The sequence below is a fragment of the Phasianus colchicus genome, chromosome 13 (genome assembly GCF_987193195.1).
Source record: "Phasianus colchicus chromosome 13, bPhaCol1.hap1.1, whole genome shotgun sequence".
NCBI lineage: Eukaryota > Metazoa > Chordata > Aves > Galliformes > Phasianidae > Phasianus > Phasianus colchicus.
Window position 1 is genome coordinate 15,572,929 of NC_143448.1, and position 13,182 is coordinate 15,586,110.

Sequence of the window (13,182 nt, forward strand, 5' to 3'; positions counted from 1 at the left end):
GGACTCTGAAAACAGAGTACCATGTTAAGTCCCCCAGCTTCATATAAAGGAAGCCTTATGCAAAGTCTTCAGCAGGCGAATTACACTAGAACTGGCTAGTTCTCCTTTTTAAAAGACATGATTAACTTTTCTTATTCGTTGTCTGCGCTCTTTGCCGATTTGTGGAAGAGGTCAGAGAACAGATTGCACTGCTGCATTAAACTCTTACTTTTTCTCAGGAAAAGATACAGGAATACACTGCAAGCAGAGCTCCTAAACTAACTGATCTAATCCCAAATTCTCAATTTCTTTTTCAGATTTCTTGCATGTCAGACCTGAGAGTAATTATTCTGTGTTACATACACAGATGTACACATACATGTATGTGATGGAAAGAAACTTCAAGTTATTCAAAAAATTGCAGACATTCCTTGCAACTTATTCCATGGTACTGCAAATTTTAAGTCAATTTGCAACAAGTTTGGAAAAGTCAATAACTAGTAATCCTGTGGAAGCCAGATAGCCAGGCAAATGCTCAGATAATACTTGTCTCATCTATTTAATTTATTTGTGTCTTCTCATGGCAGTAATTAACCCTGACTCCATTAATCTTGATTGAGCAAGAAAACATTTAATTTCTGTTATTTTACTTTCAGTATTTACTTTTGCTTCTACAAACATCTCAAGACATTTAGCACCTTGCAAATACTTTGCTAATGCTAATGAACAGACAGGTTTTTGGATTTGTCTCCATTAATGAACATGAGCACTGAAGCTAGAAAGCAAGGATGTCTTCTCAGTGTCACTGGCAGTGCCACATGTGGTAGGTACATGGTGAGTTCCCACCTGGAGAACTCACCACATTCAGACATTCTAGAGGAAACACCATAATCCCATTAATCCCCCATGAAATGCACCCATCCCAGCTAGCCAGGTTGTTTTTTACTGGATAGAACGTACTATTACAAACCTTTGTCAGACATACAGAACAGTTGGGCAGTACTTGAATAACCTTTGAGCCTTTCACGACCTCTGATTTCTATTGGCCTTTGGCTTTTTTTCCCTGACAATTACTTCATCTCATGTACCACGTATTATAAAGCTTGCTCCCTGGTGTGGGGTTTTGTACAGTATTCTCAACAGATTTGATGAAAATCCCACTGAAGCCAAGGAAGAAACCTCCACTGACTCTAATGAATTCTAGATGAAGGCCATGAAAACTGCTGTGTGCTGTAACTTCAGGTTAATATCCATGCAGCTTCACCCTTTATTAAACTGCACGTTATTCATTCACCCAGGAACACTAACTGCAGAACTGAGACTCTAAAACAGTTCCAGGTGTCTCTGAAAAATCAAAGACAAGAAGAGCAGCCTGACTTTTGACAGGAACTTACACAAGATACTAAACCACTTCAAAAAGCAAAAACCAAACCAAAACAGATGCAGTAAACTTTCAGCTCTGCCGTTCTCACAAGAGGCAGTTGTTGACATGTATACCCCTAATTGCACTGGGACTTACCTTTCTAGTATAGCGGTACAAAAAAAACACACAAGCAACACAAATCCTGTTAAGTAAGACCTGCAGCTTGCAGAAATACCGCCTCGTGGGACAAGACTATAAAGGAGAAACTGGAGTCTGCTTATACACAGAGGAAGGGGAAATCAGAAAGGAATAAGAGAGAGCAAAGCTGGAGCAGGTGGGCTGAAAGTGATGAATAGGCAAAACTGAGAGAGAAGGTAGGGAACTGAATATGAATAAATAAAAAGTATCTCTAAGAATAAATGCAGTATTACTCAATCTGACCGTCATCCAAATGTTTGTTGCCTTGTTGCTGTTTCTTTTTTTCCCTTCTCCCTTTCAGCCTAATAGGACTAGGCTTTGTGAACCTAGCTTTGTTATTCTACGTAGGCTGAAAACTTTGGGAATTGTATCTTCCTGCTTGAGCTCATACACAGCTGTGTTTGGGTCCCAAGTGCACCGGATCCAGGTACGTTCAGCAGACCTGCCAGCTCTCCCAGGATGGATACTAGTCTGTTGTTTATAGCAGGAAATCTTTCTCTCTTCTGCTTCCCACAGTGACTGAATACATTTGTCTAAACGCTGGATGCCTGGATATCCTTAAAAAATGGCCAGCTCACAAGAGCGCTGAATCACATATGCATAGACTACTGCATCAAGTTGATTGCACATATGATGTACAGCCTGCGTACAAATGTGCAGTATGTCTGACCCAGCTGGGATGTGTCAGACTTGCTCTGCATGTATACATCAGCTGTGCAACAGCCTTCACTGAACCTAATGCTTTTGGAACTAATACTGTTGATAGGTATATCTAAGTTTTGCTTGGCCTAAGGGGGCTCTGGCATTGCTTCTTACCTTTGCCTTTCTGTAGCACTTGACTCTCCCCTCCTGTATGTATTTTCATCTCTGATTCACAAACCCTCACTTTGTTTTGCTGTCCTTCCTAAGCAAGCAATGTCCATCTTTTTTTCTGCTGCTCCTACAACTAAAAATATCCTATCAATGAGGTAAAGCCCTTTGTGTCTGCTCTCTTTCTCAATGATTATTTGCATTCCTACCTAGAAGGCACCTGCAGTACTAATGACCAAGCCTTGACACGGTCTTTCCAAGGCAATTACCACCTTCTGAACTGCTGAGGACAAACCTCACACTCATGTTTAATTAAGGACCAGCTATTGCACTGTCCAGTGCTTAGAATGGAATAGGTTCTAATGTTTAATGACACTGCAGTATCACCAGCCTACATAATACAAAGCCTGTATGTGATTTCATATCTACAGGGGAAAGTGTTAACCAGAGAGTAGCTTCATAACCTCAGACAGAACCCATAGGTAAATACAATCCTGAAAATATCATGCTGTCATTACATAAGAGACCAAATGCTAGATCATCTTCACCCTCTCATAATAAATCCTCCTGATATGGGCACTGATCTTGTCCCACTTAAGCCAATTTGAATTCTGCTATTCAATTCAGTCAGTGGAAGAGAAAACTCAGACAGAATAAATGAAGGAAGAGGAAGACAACCCACCATTAAACACAAAGCAAACTCTTTTCTGTTCACGTGTTAATGTTCTGGGTGGATTTCCAGAAAACCCATACAATCTCAATGAACTTCCAGACCCTCTGGGCGCCAGAAGAATTCTGGTGACCAACTGGAACGTCCTGCCGGCTCTGTGGGTGTTTCAGCACTTCTGTTCCAGCCCTCGTTTTCCTCTCCAGACTCATCTGTCTCTGACATTAGCAACAAGGGAGACAGAGCAGCTGGGGAATCAATAGGGACAAGCTGAAAGTTATTTACAGATGTTAGCCAAGAAGATGGGAAACCTGTGGAGCAGCACAGTATATGCAACTCTATCTCCAAATATGTGTTCTGCCATAATTAGAAGCTGACAGATTTTCTATTAATTTTCAGCTTTTACTGTGTGAAAAGGGACCTGCTTTCATGCCTAAGTATTCCAGTATCCCTGACATGGAGATTCCAAACTCCCAAAGAAAAGAAAAAGCACTATGGCAGAGTTCCAATTATCTCCAGAGGCAAAATCTACAGCATTTCCTGCACCTCAGTTTTGTCATAGCACCACAACAATGGTTTCAGCTGAACACAGGATGTTTGTGAAGGTTTAAAGAGGGCAACTGAGTTCCATCAGCTTCAATGCCATCTTCAATAAGCTTAACTAAACCTTGGATTTATTTTTAAATTTGCTGATGAGTCTGTCCCACATCTATCCATGCCTCAGCTACTTCATTGGACTCCAGCCAGCCTGTGATCATTTAACCTAATCACAAACAAACAAGCAGAACTGAATCATAATCACCCTAACCACCATTACAACCGTCCTATCCTCGATGTGAGGTTTGGGAGTGTGACAACAATAATGTCCACAGATGTCTACTTATTCCTAATCTTCTAATTTAAACTGATCACCTGAGAAAAATTACACAAGAACACATTGTACTTGCAGGATGGAAGGCACACTCAGCAGATCTGTGAATACTAATAGTACATCCTGGACAAATTGCCTATCAATGAGATTTGTAACATTACACTTCTTACTACTGCCCATAACTGAATTCACACTTTGAAAAAACATTGCCAGTTACCTACTGCACACAAAACCTCGTGTAATCTCTAGCTGTTTTAATAGTTCTCCTGTTCATAAAAACTAACTAACTCAGAACATTAGGACTGCCTTCTTCGAACAGGTTGAAGATCAGTTCTTTTAATTTATCCCTCAACTATTTGGTGGTATATTCCGAATGCAGACTATTCATATATAACAAAATTCATACTGGTTTCGTAACAGCCAACCTGAAGAACAATTCTGAATATGGGAAATGTTAAAACTAAGAGAATATATCACCACTGTGATTAACTGATCTTAACACACAAAGTAAAATGCAACTATCAGTTGAAAGTCATTTGTCTACTTGGCCTCTGGAACACACCAGAGTGTGTACTTTGTGCACATGGCTGCTAGGTTTCTGCAACAGCATTTTCCCAAGCCATTCACAAAATATATATATTTATAAGTGTTCTGTTTCCAGGTCTGTCCTTAATCAGTCCTGTGATGCCTTCACAGCAGGCTCTCACTCTCAGCCTTCTATTAAAGCTATAATTAATTCTGCTGTTCTAAATGTTCCATGGCTATAATTTATTTATGGGTCCAACATTTTCCTCATATCTGGGATTAAATTTTCAGCTCTTCAGTTTTCCCTAAATCTTCTCCTGATCATTCTCAATACATATGGCTACTACATTTAGCATTTTTATCTGTGTGACATCTTTGGAAAAAGCCACTGGTATTTTGTAGTCAAGTGCGCTGTGATAGTATCAGCCAGAGTAAAGGTCTGTAATAGCTATTTGCTCTGAAAGGCTGGCTCACTGATATCATTTGCCTTTCCTCCTTCTAGCTCATCCTGAACACACTAATATTACTATTATCATCAGACGCCACTCATTTTCATTAGTCTCTTCTCTAGAGAAAACAATGTTAAAAGTGTACATTATGCTTTCTTGATCTTTTTAAGCAAGTGAATACCAGGTTCTCAAACTTTAAAAAAAAAAAAAAAGAGAAGAAATAAAATCAGTAAACAATCACTGTGATGTCATATACTTATTTTTTTAGATGCTATGTAAACAAACAAATCGCAGTAAGTAAATTAACATGGTACATAAAGCCAACAAAGCTCAAACAAGCCTTCCAGCAAGTTCCATACACAACCCAACACAGCACTGCAGCAGGCCTCCCTGCTAACCAGGATGCTCACAGGGACATAATCCCCTCAGATCACCTACTAACAAAATGAAGCTTTCCTTTTTCTTTTCTAAGATTAATTAGTCTCTAGTGCAAAATAGGTATTTTTGAGATGAACATATCTAAGGACGTGAGGATGGAAACCATATATTTCTCAGGCGTTTGTTCTGCAGCCACTGTTTACATGCAAACATAGCATCGTCAGATGAACAAAAAGCCAGCTTTCCTCTTTCAGTTCTGTTGCTGGCATGCTGTGTGAAATAGTGCATTTTACTTCAGCTTGGTCATTTATGTAGTGTCTAGCACAATTTTGGCTGGAGTAACAGCTCTTATAATAAAGGTCCTATTATCTGAATAAACTGCTACAGTCCATCTAGAAAATGCTGCTTATATCCTGCATTTCTCTGACAGGTCCAGTAATGCTGATGTATTACTACCTGGTCAGAGCAAGCTGACATTAGAAACCTTAAACTATCCCAACTGAAGACAAAAAGCAAGGAACTTACATTACAACTTGATTATTTTTCAACAGTAGGTATTATGTAACTCCCTCTGAAGCATCTGCTTGCAAGTGTCTCTTGTATTTGCACATATTTCCTCTGCTTGATGCTGGAGAATGACATCTCCTTTGGTATTCCATCCTACCTAAGATCTACCCATCCAGAACACTTGTATAAGCTTAGCTTCTGTTTCAAGAGTAGTGAGCAGAGATCTGGTATGTGAGTGCCTGCCTGTCAGTATACCTCTCATCCTCACCAGCTTACATCTACTGCAGAAATGATCCTCTGTGTCTTTACACATTATGTCAGGGCACAACTGACAATATTATGAGAACTACGTATGTATTGCAACAAGAGTAATGTTTGCTGATCATATGTTAAGAAAACAGGAAAAGTCTCTTGATTCAGTTTCAAATGTGTAGGCAAACCAAAACCTATTCCTAACTGTCAAGAAACCATGCTACAAGCAGTCTGCCACACTAACAAAACCATGGAACGCCACAATGATCTGGAGTCTCCTTTCCAGGTTTATGTCACATTTATTCTCTCAGCTCAAAAACACATTTGGTTCACAGAAAAAACAAAGAATGGCTCTAAATGAGTCATTCATACCTCATCCAAATTGTGCTGTTCTGCAGTGCACCACAATGCTTCTTTTTCCTAAGCCACTCCATTCAACTCAGAGCCTGTTTTAGTCACAGCCCTGCGACAAATGTTTCCCTCCATGAGAGCAGAACTCCTGGAGCACATTTGCGTATTCAATCCAAGCAGACATTTCCATGATGAGAGAACCACAGTGAAGGAGTGGGAGTAGGAGGCGGGTGTCAAACAAAACCCAAGAGCTATCTCGAAAGCATATTGAGGACAGGAAATGGAGTTGGCTGTACCTCAGCTGTGAGACCTTGCTGATGATGGGGTGAGAAGGAAATTAAACGACAGCATCAGGAGGAAAGGAGCATGGTACTGGGACTCAAAATTAAATGAAATTATTGGAAATTCCATTAACTGAATGGGATCAGGAAATCAACCTGACGAGGACACAGCAGTCTCTGAAGAATCAGGGACAAGGCTGATTTAGCTAGCAAGCCAGGAAGAAGTGCTCCAAGACAAATCCAAAAGAGAACAGGCAGAGCAGTAAGAGTTTGTGGATGCCTGTGTGTACCACAAGCACTGTTATCAATGAAAATACTGCATGCTTGAAATACTCAATCACTTGGAGTGATCAAGGTGAGAGTCCCATGCTTCTTACTTCAGAAAGCAAACAACTAATTAAAAAAAAAAAGGGAGAGAGAGAATACACATAAACATTGGCTTCAAACAAATAAGTCCATTCACAGTTTTAGAAAGGAAAGCATATCTAGAGATAAAAAAGGCCCCGAGTTCAGCCTTGTTTTAGCAAGTTTTACACAATTGCACTGATTTTCAGATAATTATAGCATCTGTACCTGAACGTCCTGCCAGGTTCTCCCAACAGAATCTCATTCCGACTCCAACACTCGAGGGAGGTGAATTCCTATAGAACAGAAGGGAAAAAGGAAAACAGAATGAATCTTTCAATTTTAAGCATTTATTTCAACCTTACTTGTTATTTAAATGCATGTGATTGAAACTCCTCAAATCAATTCAAGTAGCAAGAAAATGATACTTCTGATTAGAAAACTAAATCAAAATACAATTAAAATAATTAAATGTGAAAACATGTATTAGCTGTTGTTATTTTTTACATTGAGAAAATTAACCTGAGAATTAGTGTATGCAGCCATTCAAAATGCATAATTTCTCCAAGTCAGGAATGTCAAAAATAATCTCCCTACGCATTCAGATACACAGACTCTTACATAAATCACTGAAAATTTCCCCCTGAGGAAAGTGAGGATGAGTTGCCAATTTCTTTCCGTAGGCTTGCAAGAAAACTCAAAACTAATTTTGTCAAATCGTAAGATCAAGGGATGTTTTGAAAATGTAGAGTGTTTTGCTCTGCTTGTGACAGAAGACTCCCAGAGAATGGAAGTTAGACAAATAGTTCTATCTGAAATAATTACTAAACCCAAACCCTTCTGACATTACAACCACTTGTGACAACTAAATCATGTAATTTTGTTGTTGACACTGAGTGACAGATGCACAGTCTGAAACAGGAACTAGATTACCCAGTGAAACATCAAACAGGTTCTATTTCATACGCCTATTATAAGAAAAGCCGAACTATTTTAGCTAGCAAATTTTAAAGGACTTATTTTTGGGACGCAGAGTAACACATGTTAACAGGCAGTCCAAGAGCAGCCAACGTGCCAAAGAACAGCAGAAGAATGGAATTTATCCTATTGCACCATTGAGAGAGGAACAAGCACTCTGCAAGGACTCCAGAACAAATGCCATTGAACTTTCAAACAAATGTGCTCTGACTGCATTGCAATTTTCTATGATTACTTCCCATGAATATTGTATCAAAGAAAGATTGTGCAAGGAAACATAGAATTTTAAAGGAATGTTGCACAATTTCTGAAGAAAGCAAATTATGAATTTTTAATTTAAGTATTCGCATCAGAAACAAGTCTTTGTAAGCTTACAGGCTTCCAATCAGATAGACATTTGGTGTGATCCATGAGTACAAGTAATACAACTATACCTTCAAATGCTAAATACAAAGAATGAACTCTGATGAACATCAGACCAAGAATAAATTAGACAGAATCACAGAATCACAGAATTGCCAGGGTTGGAAGGGACCTCAAGGATCATGAATCTCCAACCCCCCTGCCACGTGCAGGGCCACCAACCATTCCACCTAATGCTAGACCAGACTGCCCAGGGCCCCATCCAATCTGGCTTTGAACACCCTCAGGGACGGGGCATCCACAACCTCCCTGGGCAGCCTGTTCCAGTACCTCACCACTCTCTCTGTAAAGAATTTCCCCCTGACATCCAACCTATATCTCCCTTCCCTCAGCTTAAAACCATTTCCCCTTGTCCTGCTGTCACTCACCCTTTCAAAGAGTTGATTCCCCTCCTCTTTGTAGGCTCCCTTTAGGTACTGAAAGGCTGCAATGAGGTCACCCCGCAGCCTTCTCTTCTCCAGGCTGAACAAGCCCAGCTCCCTCAGCCTGTCCTCATAGTGGAGGTGCTCCAGTCCCCTGATCATCTTCGTGGCCCTCCTCTGGACCCTCTCCAACAGCTCCCTGTCTTTCTTGTACTGGGGGCCCCAGACCTGGACGCAGTACTCCAGATGGGGCCTCACAAGAGCAGAGTAGAGGGGAACAATCACCTCTCTGTCCCTGCTGGCCACCCCTCTTCTGATGGAGCCCAGGATCCCAATGGCTTACATTTTTTTCTGGCACTAAAATAATAAAATTAAAACTTCAATAACACAGTATTTTCAAAATCTTTTTCAGAAGAAAATACAAAATTGAAATTCTATTCTCCAATGTCAACCACATCGAGCAATTTATGCAGCTCCAACCCACTCCACCTCCTACTTACAACAAGAGAAGTTGAGCCAGCTGATTCAAGTCAGCTGACTGAACAGGATTAGGATCCAGCTGATAGAGCTCCTGGAGAAATAAAAGAACTGCAGCTCCTTGGCTGCATCCAGTAGTAAGGATTTTTTGCGTTCTGCTGAGCTACAAACAGTGTCCAAACTTCACCTAATAAATCCCACTAAGTTATAGGCTTACATGATAGCAAGTATAACGTTTTTTTGCCAGTTTTGAGTGCCATAAGTTATTTTCACTACAGAAAATTATTGTTTCTCACACTACAAAAGTATATATTAACCAGATGCTGTTCAGTAATCCCCAAACAATTCACATTAGCTTAGAGCAAGCAGAAGTTTCAGCTGAAGAAGATTTTAATAAGGAATGCTAGGCATCTAAAAACAGAGAGCTATTACAAAAGCATCAATGAGGCACTGAAAACAGTCATAACTAATTAAGAAATTAATTAAAAGAACAGGAGTGCAGAGCATGTTAAAAGGGCTATCTACCACAAAATAATAAAAAAAAAAATCAAAAATCACTGTGATAAAATATGTGGAAAATTAAGGATAGAATGAGAGGGGAAATTAATTACCCGCGCACCAATCATCTTAAACACAGCCCATTCTTCAAGTCTGGGCTCCTACAGGGGCTGTTAAGTTAGACAGTAGCTTTTACACGTTCTGGTGATTAAAATTTACACGTATTGTCAGTGGCTGGACAGGTATGAATCAGTGCATCAATGCAATGAAAACCTCACATTCTGCCAGGCTTCAAGAGTATTTAAGATTTTGGGACAGATGTCACATGCTTCTAGATTAAAGCTTTCATGACCTTTGCTAAATCTCATCTTTCTTTCTCTTCTGAGAAGAGACCCATGAAAACATCAACCTTCTTTCATAAACAGAAAATGTATAATACCTGCTTAGCATTGCCACACGTCTTCTTTCACTATCACTCTTACACAAATAAATGAATCACCTTCCTCAATAACCTACAATGAATACCCTGAAAAAATGTTTGCTAAGAGCTACAGTAATCAGAGCTATTTCATGCTAATATTTCATGCTCTGATTATCTTTTTTTTTTCCAATGCATTACCTTTAAAAAATATAACCTGTCCAACAATGCTATTTACAGTTCATTTCTGTTCTGTGAATGTTCTGTGCTTGTTCGTGATACTGCTCTTTATTTTGTTGGTTGATGACACTATCATCTGTCACCTCATCTGTCATTTACATCTCATTAATATCAACTGTGCCCTCAGGAATGGGTTTTCTCATCAGAAGATGGCCCAGAGGGTCTGCAAATGAAAGAAATATCAAAAAGCAGTGCCAAAAATAATAGACATCACACCTCTTTCCTCAGACCCCATAGGTGCTCCTGTGAATAATTACAGTGCATTCACATTGTTCTACTCACTCAGGTGTAGGGAGTTTGTATTTAACAATCACACTGCCAGCACTGGAAAGCTGGTTAACTTGCAGAGCAATAAGCTGGTGCTGACTGCAAGCTGCCACTTCAACAGGACTTTGCCTTCCATGCAGCAGCAGCTACTCCTGACAAGGCTCAGTGAGTTGGGCTGAGAGGGAGGTATTCAGACAGAACCCCACCAGGGCTGCTTCGTAGGGCATCACTTCCCAAGAAAAGCAGGCTGGCATGGAATATTGGCAAATTCTTACCAGGCCAGTAAAGATAGTCAGAAATGCCATTTCTTTGAATACCTTGCACACATTTTTCATTTTGCAAACCATGAAAGTCTCTACGTTGCTTTACAGTGATGCTCTTTGGAAAGAAACCCTTCCTACCAGACCATTACTGCAGTTCTGTGAATCCCATCCATTGGAAAAAGTATCAGGCAGAATCATCAGCCCCACTTAAGCCTCATGGCCAATATCTGATACGTTGAACGCTGTAAGTTTTTCTGCAGAACTCAGCTAACTTTCATGTAGATAAAAGCTTTGTGTTTTGATTATGACTTTGGGAGCCAAGGGTTTATGAAAATGTAGAAACTTTGCAGCCTGCCAGGTTGTCATATTCACATGCTCTTGAATGTATTCTACTGTGCAGCAATTGATCGGCTCCATTTTTCTGCCACTCTTTATTGTTGAAACACAGATCACAGATGATTTTCTGTTTCTCCATTTCTTAATAGAAGCAAATAATTCTTGCCTTTTTAATCAATCACCAGTTGCCTTTTCTGTGCTTAAAAAACTCATTTATCACATATAGGTCACATGTCAGGAAAAAGTTCTTCACCAAGAGGTGCTCAGGCTCTGGAACAGGCTTCCCAGGGCAGCAGTGACAGCACCAAGCTGCTGGAGTTCAAGAAGCATCTGGACAGTACTCTCAGATGTACAGTCTGATGTTTTGGAGGTCCTGTGTGGAGTGAGGAGTTGGACTCAGCGGTCCAACTTGGGATATTCTAGGGTTCTATGATGTATTAAAAGCTCCATTACACTTCTTTGCACTCACATTGTTACAAATCACACGTTCAGGTTCAATATATGGACATTTTTGTTGTTCTGAAACTGTTTATGGATCCTCTGTAGCAGGTCCTGCCTTTCCTAAGACATCTTATTTCCTGGTGAATGCCCACAAACGTGGCACTTGTGGCCTCTTTTGAAAATCCTAGCTGTAACTGCAAAATCTCATGTTATCATCAAGGCTACTGAAATGCCACTCTTATTTCAAGTTGGACAGTGCTGCACTCACTGTAGCCACATAATAAACCAACTTTCAAACTACGTATACGCTTGGTTCATTTACTTGCAATTATATTTAGGAAAATATCTCTGGCTGTTTAGTCACTTGCCTCTACAACTGAGAATCCTGCAATGATTCACACGTATCAGCAGTCTGGATCGACATCTGCCTAACTGCATAATGATGTACTTACATCCCATTTTACTGCAAATAGTGTCTACCAGATTTTCCAAGAGATATGAATTTCATACATTCTCCACTACTTTACCTTCAGCCCCAAAATCTCTATCCAAATTTCACCCATCAGTGCCTGATGTTTTTACATATCACATTAGCACCTAGCGGGCCTCATCTTTTCCACCTCAGTGGCCGTATATCTCATTGTACCATTCCAGTTTATCCACGAGGCCAACACCTCCCATTCTGCAACACTGAGAGGACCGCTCATCCAGATAAACCTGGTCAGCACTGTCACAGCTTTGACAACAGACGACTGTACCTGTCACATTAGATAAGCTATCCCTTTTGCTTCACATTAAACAGCGAAGCAATACATGGATGTCATCTGTCACACGAGAAGCCTTGGTGAAAAGACAGCTCTATCAAACACAGAAACTACGGAGAGCAGAAAAAGCCTAGCCACTGGGTGAGCTGTATTTTAACATTTAAAAGATTCCCCTTCTGAATGAAAATGAACTGCAAGGCAAAAGCACACGTATCAATACACACAAAATCACCTTACTAAGAGGTAGCCTGTTCTTATCCTTGATCTTTATCAGCCATCTTGTTTCCATCAGAAATGCTTTTAATATAATGAGAAATTCCAAAAAAGCCAAGGAATTAGATACAAATCTTTCACCAACTGACAGGCTGTGCTCCTTGCATTATTTTTAACAGAAAAGCTAATGATAAGGGTTTGAAAGTCTGTCAGCATAAGCAAAGGGACCGGTGCACTAGAAGCACTCTCCAAAATGTGAACAGTCTTCATGTTAAGTCCATCTAGATTCACCTTGAAGAAATTGTGTGCAGGTTTGTGATATTTTATCTGCACAGATTGATGTGAATGGCCTGTATGTAAATTGTTGTCAGGTTGCAGCCAGGATCCTATTACTGTAGTCTCTGGGAACACAGGAGCTCTTCCAGCAAAAATAACTGCAGCAAATGCCAGAAATCAACGGGCAGAGACAGTAAACAGGCCAGAAAGGAACAGGAAAAGGCAACCAGGGTGGCAAACATCTTGTGAA

The 13,182-nt window shown here is 40.1% G+C and overlaps 1 protein-coding gene across 21 annotated transcripts in view; it reads right to left on the reverse strand.

The window, feature by feature from the left end:
• LOC116243858 (uncharacterized) overlaps window positions 1-13,182 on the reverse strand; it is a 654,784-nt gene that overhangs the window by 514,103 nt on the left and 127,499 nt on the right. For all 21 annotated transcript variants that reach the window (XR_016470628.1, XR_016470627.1, XR_016470625.1 and 18 more), the window contains one exon: window positions 7,205-7,272. The gene's annotated coding sequence lies outside the window, so the exon portion shown is untranslated. The remainder of the gene's footprint in view (window positions 1-7,204; window positions 7,273-13,182) is intronic.